The 5,959-nt window shown below is 34.8% G+C and overlaps 1 pseudogene; it reads left to right on the top strand.

Moving 5' to 3' along the window:
* LOC107695315 (N-acetyl-beta-glucosaminyl-glycoprotein 4-beta-N-acetylgalactosaminyltransferase 1-like) overlaps positions 1 to 5,959 on the top strand; it is a 41,895-nt pseudogene that overhangs the window by 12,845 nt on the left and 23,091 nt on the right.

Raw genomic sequence — 5,959 nt, 5'->3', positions numbered from 1 at the left:
AAAAAAAACAACTGTATTTAATGTATTTAAATGGTCACACTTTACTTTAAGGTCAAATTGTCACTATTAACTAACTATTAACTATGACGTTTGGCTCAATAAACAGCTAATTTGCTGCTTATAAATAGTTAGTGGAGTAGTTGTTAAGTTTAGGTATGGGGTAGGATTAAGGGATCTAAAATAATGCAGAAAAAAGCATTAATATGTGCTTTGTAAGTACTAATAAACAGCCAGTATGCTAGTAATGTGCATGTTAGTTAAAAGTGAGAATTGGTCCAAATAAAAATGTGTTACCATTTAAATATATTTGTAATTGCATATTTATAATAAGGAAGTTGAAATTTAGTACATTTAAAATTTATTAATGTTCTATTCTTGAATAACACACTATAGTTACAATTATAATAAAGTACTTTAAATGTGCTTTAATATGTCAACACATGATTTTTTTAATGTATTTTATGATTTGAGGTTTGCCACTAGTCTTGCTTGTACATCTTGCTTCAAAATCAAATTAAGTTACACTGGCTAGCATAAATAACTGAGAGGTTACTTCACTACTAATCTCTGCTTTTCTAGTAGTTGAACAAGACCATAGTGCTTCTTTGAGAAGGTGAGAAGGCACCTTAGTGATTCTATGGTGCAATGTGCATTTTTCATCTTTGCATCTGCCACAGTTTTTCCTTTCCTCATCTGGTCTGTCCCTCTATAGCTCTCTGAGAGTGTCCCCTGCCCTCTCTTTCTTTCACTTTAATTTTCCCCCCTTCCCCCCTGTCTCTCTCTTTTTCTCCGCAGTCTCATGTCCTCGCGGCGATACTACTTTGAGGTTTTGCACAAGCAAGATGACAGAGGTTCAGACCATGTGGAGGTGGGGGTGAGTACAGAGCTGGAGTTTGTAAAATTCTGGTAATTTACTGTAGACGTTGAAATGTCGCCAAATGTCAATAAAACATACTTTAAGTGATAGCGTGTAGAAATTGTACGTAAAACTTGTTTCCTGATACTGTTTTAGTCAGGACATTTTGCTACCTTTTAGTATCCTTTCCATTAGACTGCCCGTACCAGGCAGAGCTTTTTTATCATTGTACATTTATTGTTAAGTGAACAGACTGAAATATGGGATGCATCATAAATTAACTCTATGTTTAAGTGATCTGCCACACTTATGCCTTCTACTATTTTCTCTACCTCTCTCTCAATTATTTCATTACATAAAGCTGAATAAGTGGAAAGATGAAAAATGTGGCAAATTAGTCAGGGAAACATTTTCCATGGCTCGCTTCACTTAAATCTACAAAACACATACAGAGTTATTCTTGGTAATGGCCAGCTCAGAATTATTGCCGCAGTATAAACCATGTCAAATTTAGTAAATATATAATGGCTATATCCACAGCAAACAAACATCTACCAACCCACTATTTTTATAACTCATTAATCATTAAAACATTTATAGATACTACATCGCTAGCTGTTACAATATCCTCGAGTAGTATAAAAGCCTTGACCTGAAATATGTAGTGCTCTTTGATATCCTGATTGTGTCCGGAGTGCACCCAAAGGATGCAGAGTTTAACCAGTGCATTTCAGTAATGTTATTATCTAGGAGAAGATAGAAAGTAAATGGCAAACAAAGAGAGACAGGGGGAGAGAAAAAGGGAGACAGAGCTGATAATGGAATATAAAACAAATAGATTAAAAAAAGATTAGATCATTTTGTTGTTCCTGCTTAAGATGGGCAAAATTCAATAGTAAAACCTGAGTATGAATAGGATCTCCTAAATGGAAATATAGTTTGTAAAATAAAATAAAATTAATAAAATTATAATGAAATAATAAAAATAATAAATTTTATTACATAATTTAATACATTTCTAAGCCCCTTAGATAACAAATACTATTGCACCTTCTGTCTCTCTCCCTGCATATAAATGTAAATGTATACAGAATGAAATATGTTATTTATCATTCTCTAATTTATTTATTTTGTCCCCTTTATTATTCCACACAGTTTTCATTGTAGATATACCTATTTTTAACAAAATTCAGCTTTGTGTTAAATATAAGTAACAAAAGAGCAGGAAAATCAGCTAAGCACGAGGTACTGCAGGGTTCCATGCTTGGCTCACTCCTTTGTTGGATTCACATAACATCTCTGGGACCTACTTTATCATCCAGGCACATAGATTTTCCAGTAAAATCAGACCTTTCTTACCTAATCAAGTTGTACCACTCCTCTAGGCTTGAGTCACCCCTAGACTAGACTACTGCAGTGCTCTTTTATTCAGCCTTGCTGTATGCACAATCAACAGGGGTGCACATAAGTGGTGCACAGGTGTGCATGCACAACCAAAACAAAAAATATGCTGAATAATTAAATTCAGACCACGTACCGTTATGGTTGACAACTGTTAATGCACAATCACCGTTTTAGATCGACTAACTGTAATGCTGTATAAGATTTCCATTCAAACTAAAAGCATAAATCTAGGCTATAAGCTGCCGGTTTCAAAGCAAAATGCAAAACTGTGACATTTCATTCACTGATGAACTTTACTCGGCAGTGATAAAACCGGCAGTGCATTTACGTGCTGGAAACCCGCCAAAATAAAAGCTTGCTGATTTTATGTTTGAAAATGTTGAAAATTCATTAAAAAAATAATAATAATAAAAAGTAAGAAAGAAAATGTAAATATTAGCATTGTATTTTTAAAGTGTACTTTAAAATAACTGTATTTTTATTTAATACTCATTTGTTATTTTAAAATATAATAGTATTATCACATTTTATGTATTATTTTGTTTATTATTTTATTTTAAGAATAAACTAACTAAATAAAGTGCAATACTATTATTATTATTATTATTATTTTATTTTTTATGGATATATTTAATGGGTCACAGTATGTGCAGTTTGAGTATCAAACCAAATCTCCAGGTGCTCTCATGAGAACCAGACCGAAAAAATTATGTGCACCCCTGGCAATCAAACAACTGCAAATGATCCAGAAAGCAGCAGCGAACCTGACAGGGCACATATCTTACCAACTCCATCAGAACGGCTGAGTCCTGAGTCTACCATTTAAAAAGGTCTATCTCTTCTGATACAGCTCTTAATGCACTTACTTAACTGTACTATTCTCTTTCTGTTGTTTCAAAGGGTCACAGGTTCTCCCCTATACTTCTGTTCTGGCTTGTAATTTTCAGGTCAATTCTGGAGCTTTGTATAACAGCACTTTTCATTCTGTATTCATAGGATGCAATGCATTTTTGTAGTTTTCCTCATTTGTAAATCACTTTGGAATTAAACATCTGCTGAACATAGCAAGTATGGCTAAAGAACAAAAGTTAATTCATAAATGTTTCAGGTTCATAAAACTTTCTCATCTCTGCTTCTTATGGTGCTTCTTAGAATAGCAGTCTCATTTGTAAACTTAAATCATGGCCTCTGGATCACTTCATAGCTTTGTGATGGAATCTTTTGATAAATTATTAATCTGAATGTAAAATTTCAACTAAAGTCAGTCAAACAAAGAACAAACGTGAGTAACAATACAGAACATTGAAAAAAATTCAATTAGTTTTTGGCCCTTTTTATTTCACACATTTGACTGGACAATCCAGAGTACTGATAGTGAAGCTGTTAATTGGAAAGAAAGGATTTAGTGTCATTTTCTATATTCTATATTTCTCAGAATCTGTTGGCTGAATTGTTGCATATCTTCCCTTGCAAGTCTTAGAAACTGGACATTTTTATCTTTAACTAAAGCTGTTATCTACACGCAATGCTAATGTGACCATCAAAAAAGCAGTCCCTCCTGCACAACTTTCTTTATATCACTTAAAGTGAATTTTTCTTTTTCCAAATCCACACAACTTTAAGCGCCTGGAGGCTGAGAAGGCCCAAGATGATGCAGTTGTGCTTCACTCCTTATTTAATGTTCACTGCAGAGTGCTGCAGAAGAGGAGGTTCAAAGACAAGAGAGGAGCCCAATGAATAAATTAATTGAACTTACGAGGTATTTTCAGCTAGAGAGTCAACAGGGACCAGACACTAAAAAGCGAAAACAGCTAATTATCTGTGGCAAAAACAGGAATCCATTTATTAGCCAAACTGCAGTGAGCTAGTCTGTGGAGTTCACTGGAGATGCTTTAGATGTTCGATGTAATCAGGCTCAGTGCTTCTTTAGGATTCCCCCTTTCCCCAATTTCACTGATAACACATATTAAATCAGAAAAGGTGGGCTAACCTCTGTGATGTGTGCATTTGCTTAAACTTTACATGGTTGCTCTGAGTGTTACTTAGCAGCCTACGGCAGAGCTATTTTGAGCTAGGGGTGTGCGATATACAGTATATCGTCTATGATAATAGTTTCAAACAAAGCCACAGCAGAACTGTTTTGCGTATCTGAGCAACACACGACTGTGTTTCTTTACTGAATCTATCAGCCATTTGAACGAATCAGTTGAATGAATGACTCAATGCCATGCCACCTACTGGCGATTTTAGGTTTATATTTAAAGTATATTTTCCTTTTTCCCCCCAAATCATTTCAGATATCAGTATTCAACATTTTTTTAAGCATCAAAACATTAATTATGCATTTGTAACAGGTTAAATGCATTCATGTCCTGCATTAAACAGTCTGTGTAAATGCATCTAAATTATGCAGATTCTGTGCCACCTCTTCATTGCAAACACACATTTTGTTGTTATTGATTTAATTTCATTGGTAACAGCCCTATAGTGTCTTACTATGTGAATTTATTGATTAAATGTAAGAATTTGACTCAAAAGATGATGCATACATACAGTTAATTAGGTTAGAAAAAAATTGGCCTTATAAAGGTAAAAATGCCCATAAAAGGTAAAAAAAACAGTTTAAACTTATTGGAAAAGTTAATTTCTGTTACTCCGGCAAACTAACCACTGCACAGAATATGAAGAATATCAAAAGCTTTGGGAGTCATCTGTCCATGGCAGTCCTAAACCTGTCACCAGAACGATAAGACAATATGCAAAAGTACCAGCACAATAACACAATCAGCAGAATATCATCAAATTATCGTTATCAACAAAATTCCAGAAAATATTGAGATATCTTTTTTGTCATTATCGCACACCCTTATAATCTGAGCTTGATTAGTATTTTAACATAATCTCCAGGCTTTGTAGGGACAAGGAGGTCTAATAAAGCATGCCTGATATGGTCAGACCAGAAACTGTCCAATATGACATTTGCAGTAGGAGCTATTATAGATGGTGCTGCCAGTCAACAGTGAATGGGCTCAGTTTTATTCATTTTCAAGACAAAAGATAAATAAATCTGTAGCTGATGCAATATGTACAACATCATGCAAGCTGCACATTGTTTTCTAGGGATTGCGATGTGTTTGTGTTTGACTGCATATAGTTATTAGTGCAGAAACGGATGAAGCTTTGTAGAAATCTTAGCTACTTAAAAGGATCATGTGCCTTGGGTAGTGTAGGTTGTTTTATCTCGTATTTTCTCATCATTACAATTAATCTAATATGCAATGACAAAGGATAGTTAGTTTTGGCAGCTTAGATAGTCCTTGACTGGTGTGTAATACTGCTTAGGTGTGTATTTATCAGTGTGTGACCATGATTGTTTGCATGGAAATATTTATGTGTGCATGTGCATGTTTATTATGTCACTGGGGGCAAACAGGCATCTGTGGCTTCTCAGATCTGACATTGTGCTGTAACTGCACTCCATCGATTCCCAAAAGGCAGATCTGACCTTGAGAAACACAAGCTGTACAGAACAACAGGGTGAATACTAAACACTTAAGAAAACTGATTCAGGTGTGTGGGATGTTTATGTTGTGTGTGTGTGTGTGTGTGTGTGTGTGTGTGTGTGTGTGTGTGATTGAGTGTACACACACACAGCAGTGAGTAGTGAACACACACACACACACACACACACACACACAC

This window comes from Sinocyclocheilus anshuiensis, unplaced genomic scaffold, assembly GCF_001515605.1.
Source record: "Sinocyclocheilus anshuiensis isolate Anshui unplaced genomic scaffold, SAMN03320099.WGS_v1.1 scaffold282, whole genome shotgun sequence".
Lineage (NCBI taxonomy): Eukaryota > Metazoa > Chordata > Actinopteri > Cypriniformes > Cyprinidae > Sinocyclocheilus > Sinocyclocheilus anshuiensis.
This window is presented reverse-complemented; position numbering and strand designations above follow the sequence as displayed.